Here is a 9340-nt window from a genome sequence, read left to right on the forward strand (position 1 = left end):
AGTCCCCCCATTTGTTAGCTTATGCTACAATGGTCCCAAAAGTACAAAAATTATCAAGAAAAGTCATCAAAATCACTTAGTTATGAGAGAACTAAATGGCTGAAAGTTTCAAGCTTTAAAGACCCCTTTCTTGCTGAAAATTTTAGTAGTGAAGAGAAGAAAATGAAAAAGATGATAGCTAGCCTTTAGATTTATTATTTATTTATCAATTAAGTCACCTACCCTTTGACCATTCCATGAATTAAGGCTCCATTTCCAGCCACTAACATTTTATTGGTCTATTTACTCAATAAGGACCTCTACTTTAATGTTCCATAGCTATTTGACACCTTTAGCTAGTAGAATAAAACTTTCGCACTTAATGTGATTTAGTCATTTTCTGCAATTGCGTATGCAACCGCTAGAATTATTATACAAAAATTTTTATGCACTCATATAATAATGCTATAACACATAAAATAATATTAAAAATAATTTCTCTAGCCTTAGATTAATGGTCCCAAAACCACTATTCCGACTAGGCCTAAAATTAGGCTGATGCAATTCTCCCCCTTAGGGATTTTTATCCCTAAAAATCTTACCGTTAAAAAGGTTTAGGTATTGGTCTCCCATGGTCTCCTCGGGCTCCCATGTGGCCTCTTCTATCCCATGTCTATGCCATAATACCTTAACAAGTGCTATACTCTTATTCCTCAATTGTTTAACCTCCCAAGCTAAAATCTTAACCAGTTCTTCGTCAGAAGTCATAACTGACCAAATCTCAATCTCTGTTGGCGGAAGAACATGCGAAGGGTTAGAACGGTAATGGCGCAACATCGACACAAGAAAAAATTGTGGATCTTCCTTAACTCGGATGGCAAGGCTAGTCGATAAGCTACCGGTCCAATTCTCTCAATTACCTCATAAGGTGTAATAAAACGTGGACTTAATTTTCATTTCTTACCAAATCTGAGGTCATTCTTCCACAGGCACACTTTCAAAAACACCTTATCACCCACTTGAAACTCAATTTCTTTTCGTTTCAAATCCACGTAGGATTTCTATCTATCCAAAGCGGCCCTCAAACAATCACGAATTACCTTAACTTTCTCTTAGATCTCTTTAACTAAGTCAACCCCGTGAATCTGATTTTCTCTGAGTTCGGTCCAAAACAAAGGCGTTCGGCACTTATGCCCATATAACGCCTCATAAGGCGCCATTTTCAAACTCGACAGATAGCTATTGTCGTAGGCAAACTCTACCAGCGATAAATACTTTTCCCAACTGTCTTGGAATTCAAGGACACAACACCCCAACATGTCTTCAAGAATCCGAATTACTCTTTCCGACTGGCTGTAATATCCTGATTTTGGGCCTAGTCGGAATAGTGGTTTCGTGACCACAAAATCCGAGATATAAATAATTATTTTATGATTATTTTAAGGTCTATGATATGATTGCATGATTGTGTGAAAATTTCGTGAAGAAATTTTATGCATAAAGTGCTTAATTTGAAATTTGGGACTAAATTGAATAAATTGCAAAACTTGTGTTCTAGAAGTATTTTGCATAAAATTGAATTAGATTATTAAATAGAGGTCCTTAAAGAGTAATTTTACCAATTTCTAAGTCTATGGACAAAATTAGGACATGGAAGGAATTTTGGAAAGTTTAGTAGTAAGGGCATTTTGGTCATTTAGGGTAAAATGAATTAAAATACACAATTAAAAGCCAATTTTGCTCATCTTCAACCCCATGGCCGAATATAGCAAGGAGAAACCATGGCTAGGGTTTTCAAGCTTCCAAGCTCGATTGTAAGTCCGTTCTAGCCTCGCTTTTAATGATTTTACGCTTTTGGAGTCCCTTAGCTCGATTTAGCTTATGCTAGCAATAATTTAACCTAGGGTTTATATTTGGAAAAATACCCATAGGTGAAATTTGTGTATTTTGGTGTTTTATGATAGAATATGAGGTTTTAAATTATGTTAGACAACTTGTGCTACTCGGTTTTAAGTGAAAACGAGCAAAAGGGCTTAATCAGTAAAAATACCTAATAGTCATAAGTACATGTTAGAGTGAGAATTTTATGTTGCCATAGAAGGAAAAATGATCAGCATGTCATAAAACATAAGAAAATAGGCTGAATTTTAATTTACGAGCTTTGGGGCAAAAGTGTAAATATGCAAAAGTTTAGGGCAAAATTGTAATTTTTCCAAAATATGATTTTGGGTCAATTTGAATAATGTGAGTCTTAATTAGACTGTATTTTAAATGATAGAGCAAGGAAAACTGAAATTGGGCTAAAATGGGGAAAATACCAAGTTGTGGACTTAAATGGTAAAATAGCCATTTTCGTGACACGAGGTAAGTTCATATGTAAATGTTGGTAACATAGTTATTATTTTAAATGTTTTAATGTTTTTAAATGATATGATAATTATTATGAAATATTATACTTGTGATAATTGTTTGATAATATGTCAAATTATGTGATATACTTGGAAAATGTGAAATACTACCGAGTATCAGACGATTCCGTAGAAGATGGTTGAGACACATGATTGGGAAAAGGTCCGTTGAACCTCGTGAATAGATTAGGATACAAGTGACATGTCACTGGGATATTTGGGCATCCGAACTCGTTGAGTTGAGTCCGAGTTCACTTATGGATGCGAGCGTCCAACTCGTTGAGTTGAGTCCGAGTTCGTGAGATGTAACTAGGCATCCGAACTCGTTGAGTTGAGTCCGAGTTCACTTATGGATGCGAACGCCCGAGCTCGTTGAGTTGAGTCCGAGTTCACTTATGGGCGGGTTACATGGTAGCTTGGCTACATATGTGGCACTTATGTGCAAGTTATCCATGTATCCGAATTATATTCCGATGTGTTCAACGGGTAAAGTTCTACTCAAATGGAGGAATACTCAAGATGAAAGGGACGATTGGTAAGTGTTGTGAAATGGATACTTTGAACAGGTATGTACTTAACCCTCGGGTTGAAAACTCGATATAACAACAATATGGTAAGATGATAAATGAAAAGGTGATATGAATGTCTTGGTGATGATTATGCAAATGATGTTTTATGTTTGCTTATATGGTTATGTTACTTGCTATTTGCATGTGAGCTTACTAAGCATTTATGCTTACTCCTCCTTTTCATTCCTCGAGTGTTGACAAGCCAGCTCGAAATCGGAAACGGTCGGAGGCACGCCACACTATCCGTATACCATCTTGGCATAATGGCTTGTATATTTTGAGTATGGCATGTATAGCATTATAATCATTTTATATGTATGGTCTTATGATATGGTTATTGAGTGGTATGGAAATAGAAATGCTTGGTAATGATTAGCCATTGGAATGGCTAATCATGATCATATTTGGTATTATGTATGTCAAATTGCTAGCTAATCCATGGAAACCATGAAATAGGTAAAATTTACCATAAAATAGATTCAGACAGCAGCAGTGACGTGAGTTTAAAAAATCACTAAAAATAGTATAAATGGAATTAAATAATGAATAAGTTATGGAATCGAAGCTTGATGAGTCTATTTTCATATGGAATAAGAAAAACAGGTATATGAGCTATATTTTATGAGATGTTTAAATTTTTGTGAAAGAGGGACAGAGCTATTTCTGGATCCCCTGTTATGACTTTGGAAATTCACCATAAATTTTACAAAGATAATTAGAAGTCATGATTTATATGTACAGATTCCTTATTGAGTCTAGTTTTATTAGAGACAAACGGCATAGTCATTGAAGCTCTGTACAGGGAGATATCTGATTCGTAATACACAGAGGTCAGAGTAGTTGAACCCTGAAACAGGGAAACTTTAACTAATAAACTGTACTAATTGGCCCAACCAAAAATTCTAGAAAAAAATTAGTAGATATATATATGAGTCTCGTTTCAGGAAAAATTTACGGAATTGGATTTCGAGTTTCGTAACTCGAGATATGATTTTTAAAGCGACTATGATGCAGTTAGCCAGCTTGTCTGGAAATTTTAAAATGAATTGTATGAGCCGTTTAATTAATGAATTAAGTCCGTTAACACCTCGTGTTCCACTCCGGAAATGGTCTCGGGCACGGGTGTTACATTTAGTGGTATCAGAGCAGGTTTAGTCGGTTCTCGACTAACCTAGCATGTGTAAAAGTTTAGCTATACATGCCACCGATCCGTGATAGTGTGATGTCTTCCGACGCGTATAAGTACCGCCTTATTTAGACAGGTACTCTCCAACCGAAATGTGCCGACCATGTTCAATGTTATGTGAAGATATTTGAGTAAAATTATGATTATGATAAGTCTCGGTTCAAAAAAGTATGAATAAAAGTTTATGATACATATGTGATAATATGTGAGATGAAAGTTCATGTTGTGATAAATATCTATATTTGCTTAATGCTCATACGATGTAGTGTATGTGGCTTACTTGATAAGATGAACGGAATAAATAGAAAGTAGTAGAGGTATGAATAAAGGTCATAATATTATGATACGAATGAAAATGTCCTTGTCTTGATTGGATGTCGAATGTTGATGAATGTTAATGGTATATAATTTTTATGAGGTAAAGGATTATAATGAAATGAACTTATCTATGTTAAATTGTTGGACTGAATTATATGATTGTAATGATATGTACATGATGATGCACGAAATGAAAGTTGTGATTGTGATGCAAATATCTATGTTTGTTTGGCCTTATATAATGTCATGAGCATGAATTAATTTAATTAAATGAATGGATAAGTAAAGCTATCTAGAAAACATAGAATGTATGCATAAGTATATTGTCTAAATGGGACAATAGGAAAATTGGTGTAAGCCAACATGAATGAATGACATGATTTTGATGATGTTACTATGATGATGGAAGTTGTGTCATATGTGTATGTATAAGAAAGTCGAGTCGAGGTCCTACAACCCTCCCCTTACCAAAGTGGTACTTATAATGGAATTTCATGAGATTTGTATTGAATAAGTTTCGTTGAAAACCCAAAGAGTTCAAAGTGATAGAATAATTATAAGTATGATCCGAGATTGAAAATGAGCTGATAAGTAAAGTCGAGCAGTAAAGTATCCGATTGATATAAAGATTATTGGAATTATGCATCGTCCCGATTAGAGAAGGAATTCTCTTTGGTAAATCGAAATTTATTCAGAACTCACATTCTTTAGTGAATGATTTAATATGAAATTTGTGACGGCAGAACTAGTTGGGGAAATGATATTTCAAATGTGAATTATCCGAGTGTGACAATTATGACCTGGATGATTTAGCGATCTCTTTTGAGATGTTCTATGTGTTCACCGTTCTCGTAAATATTTCTATGGCTATTGATCTTCTGAAGAAATTCTTGTTATATGGGAATGTCTTCTAATTTGGTGTTGGATGAAAGCATTGGTAGTCTGACTGGTTTATAATTTATATTGCTCTATTTTATCGGGTATTCTATTTCATTTCGATTCGATAAGAATTGATGAGAGAATTCATATGATATTATGATTCTGTTTCTTCTACTTGATGCTTCATCTGATATATATGTATGGGAAGATATATTGATCTTGTTATATTTGATTTCAGTGGGATTAAATAATGTTTTCTTTTGGACTTTCTTTCTTTGAAGAATTATCAGGGTATTCTGTATTTTCTCTATGAATTTGGTTTTCGATTCTCCGGCATAGTATCGTATCTTGGGTTTCTTTATCCTGGATCTCTTTATTCTGGATTTCTTTATTCTGGGTTTCTCTATCTTGGATTTCTTTATTCGGTTTTCTTGTTATCTTTGTTCCATAATTTGTCAATTACGACTCATGTTCGAAGTGGGTTCTTCAACTCGTGATAATCATGTCAAATATGACTATACTTCTAATTTGATCTTGGTAATGTGGTGATTTTAGTATTGGGATTTTTCTAATTTCGTGTAAGGATTTGACATCAAGAAAGGCATAGGTGATAAAAGCGAGTTTTAGTCGGTATGGTAAATTATTTATTTGAAAGATTTCATGTGACAATTATGTCGTGATTATTTTCCCAAGTTTGATAATAGAATTTCATTTTGTACAGATCAAAGAGTAAATAGTTTGAACGAGAAGTCTATATTTAATAGAAAGAGTTGAATATTAGTTTAAGTCACTACGAATGATAAGGTTTCCATCTTGTGAAAGCTGAAAAGTTTATTACATGTTGATGAGTTCGGATAGATGAGAATATTGGTAACCAAGCGTCCGAACTAGACTAGTCTACATTGAGCAATGACTTCGACTTTCAAGAATGTATTGTTGTATGAATTGTGATGTGTTTCAAGACGGTGAGGTAATGTGATAGTTTAGAGCATCCGATGTTACATAAAATCGGAGTTGTTAAAGGGTTAAAGCCGAGCATTGGGATCTATCAAAATTATCCTTGTCAATGTTGATATTGGGATGGAAATGAGAAGGATTATTCTTGAGGCCATATCGTAATTATTTCTATGGCGGAAAAAGGAAAATGTGATGTATCCTATTGTTAAATGTTTGGCGAGATCTATAAATCACATCTCGTATTGAATGAATTCCTACTCATCGATTCATGGAATTTCAAGTCTCTTTGATTGTTGGATTTCTTGGAATTCGGTCTCCATTAAATCAAGTTGAGATCCGGTTTTATGTCATGATATCATGGGAAATTAAGAAGGGTTGAAAATTTAAGAACAGTTGAGAGTTGAGACGTAAGCTTTTAGATCATATAAGAAATTGAAGAGATGTATTGAGGTACAGTCTAAGTGCAAGTTCTTCAGCACCAAATATGAGATTAAAAGTGAAGACCACTTTTCGGTAAGATTTTCAGGGACGAAAATCCTCAAGGGGGAGAGTTGTAATATCCCGATTTTGGGCCTAGTCGAATAGTGGTTTCGTGACCACAAAATCCGAGATATAAATAATTATTTTATGATTATTTTAAGGTCTATGATATGATTGCATGATTGTGTGAAAATTTCGTGAAGAAATTTTATGCATAAAGTGCTTAATTTGAAATTTGGGACTAAATTGAATAAATTGCAAAACTTGTGTTCTAGAAGTATTTTGCATAAAATTGAGTTAGATTATTAAATAGAGGTCCTTAAAGAGTAATTTTACCAATTTCTAAGTCTATGGACAAAAATTAGGACATGAAAGGAATTTTGGAAAGTTTAGTAGTAAGGGCATTTTGGTCATTTAGGGTAAAATGAATTAAAATACACAATTAAAAGCCAATTTTGCTCATCTTCAACCCCATGGCCGAATATAGCAAGGAGAAACCATGGCTAGGGTTTTTCAAGCTTCCAAGCTCGATTGTAAGTCCGTTCTAGCCTCGCTTTTAATGATTTTTACGCTTTTGAAGTCCCTAGCTCGATTTAGCTTATGCTAGCAATAATTTAACCTAGGGTTTATATTTGGAAAAATACCCATAGGTGAAATTTGTGTATTTTGGTGTTTTATGATAGAATATGAGGTTTTAAATTATGTTAGACAACTTGTGCTACTCGGTTTTAAGTGAAAACGAGCAAAAGGGCTTAATCGGTAAAAATACCTAATAGTCATAAGTACATGTTAGAGTGAGAATTTGATGTTGCCATAGAAGGAAAAATGATCAGAATGTCATAAAACATAAGAAAATAGGCTGAATTTTAATTTACGAGCTTTGGGGCAAAAGTGTAAATATGCAAAAGTTTAGGGCAAAATTGTAATTTTTCCAAAATATGATTTTGGGTCAATTTGAATAATGTGAGTCCTAATTAGACTGTATTTTAAATGATAGAGCAAGGAAAACTGAAATTCGGGCTAAAATGGGGAAAATACCAAGTTGTGGACGAAATGGTAAAAATAGCCATTTTCGCATACGAGGTAAGTTCATATGTAAATGTTGGTAACATAGTTATTATTTTAAATGTTTTAATGTTTTTAAATGATATGATAATTATTATGAAATATTATACTTGTGATAATTGTTTGATAATATGTCAAATTATGTGATATACTTGGAAAATGTGAAATACTACCGAGTATCGGTATCGATTCCGTAGAAGATGGTTGAGACACATGATTGGGAAAAAGGTCCGTTGAACCTCGTGAATAGATTAGGATACAAGTGACATGTCACTGGGATATTTGGGCATCCGAACTCGTTGAGTTGAGTCCGAGTTCACTTATGGATGCGAGCGTCCAACTCGTTGAGTTGAGTCCGAGTTCGTGAGATGTAACTAGGCATCCGAACTCGTTGAGTTGAGTCCGAGTTCACTTATGGATGCGAACGCCCGAGTTCGTTGAGTTGAGTCCGAGTTCACTTATGGGCGGGTTACATGGTAGCTTGGCTACATATGTGGCACTTATGTGCAAGTTATCCATGTATCCGAATTATATTCCGATGTGTTCAACGGTAAAGTTCTACTCAAATGGAGGAATACTCAAGATGAAAGGGACGTATTGGTAAGTGTTGTGAAATGGATACTTTGAACAGGTATGTACTTAACCCTCGGGTTGAAAACTCGATATAACAACAATATGGTAAGATGATAAATGAAAAGGTGATATGAATGTCTTGGTGATGATTATGCAAATGATGTTTTATGTTTGCTTATATGGTTATGTTACTTGCTATTTGCATGTGAGCTTACTAAGCATTTATGCTTACTCCCTCCTTTTCATTCCTCGTAGTGTTGACAAGCCAGCTCGGAAATCGGAAACGGTCGGAGGCACGCTCACACTATCCGTATACCATCTTGGCATAATGGCTTGTATATTTTGAGTATGGCATGTATAGCATTATAATCATTTTATATGTATGGTCTTATGATATGGTTATTGAGTGGTATGGAAATAGAAATGCTTGGTAATGATTAGCCATTGGAATGGCTAATCATGATCATATTTGGTATTATGTATGTCAAATTGCTAGCTAATCCATGGAAACCATGAAATAGGTAAAATTTACCATAAAATAGATTCAGACAGTAGCAGTGACGTGAGTTTAAAAAATCACTAAAAATAGTAGAAATGGAATTAAATAATGAATAAGTGATGGAATCGAATCTTGATGAGTCTATTTTCATATGGAATAAGCAAAACAGGTATATGAGCTATATTTTATGAGATGTTTAAATTTTTGTGAAACAGGGCCAGAGCTATTTCTGGATCCCCTATTCTGACTTTGGAAATTCACCATAAATTTTACAAAGATAATTAGAAGTCATGCTTTATATGTACAGATTCCTTATTGAGTCTAGTTTTATTAGAGACAAACGGCATAGTCATTGAAGCTCTGTACAGGGAGATATCTGATTCGTAATACACAGAGGTCAGAGTAGTTGAACCCTGAAACAGGGGAA

The 9340-nt window shown here is 34.3% G+C and overlaps 1 long non-coding RNA gene across 1 annotated transcript; it reads left to right on the top strand.

Moving 5' to 3' along the window:
• Nucleotides 1-7236: 7236 nt before the first annotated feature.
• LOC128290127 (uncharacterized) lies at nt 7237-8914 on the top strand. The gene is made up of 3 exons (XR_008279770.1): nt 7237-7309; nt 7774-7859; nt 8670-8914. It is a non-coding gene; the product is annotated as an uncharacterized LOC128290127 (long non-coding RNA).
• Nucleotides 8915-9340: the final 426 nt, after the last annotated feature.

The sequence above is a fragment of the Gossypium arboreum genome, chromosome 3 (assembly GCF_025698485.1).
Source record: "Gossypium arboreum isolate Shixiya-1 chromosome 3, ASM2569848v2, whole genome shotgun sequence".
NCBI classification, from domain to species: Eukaryota; Viridiplantae; Streptophyta; class Magnoliopsida; order Malvales; family Malvaceae; genus Gossypium; species Gossypium arboreum.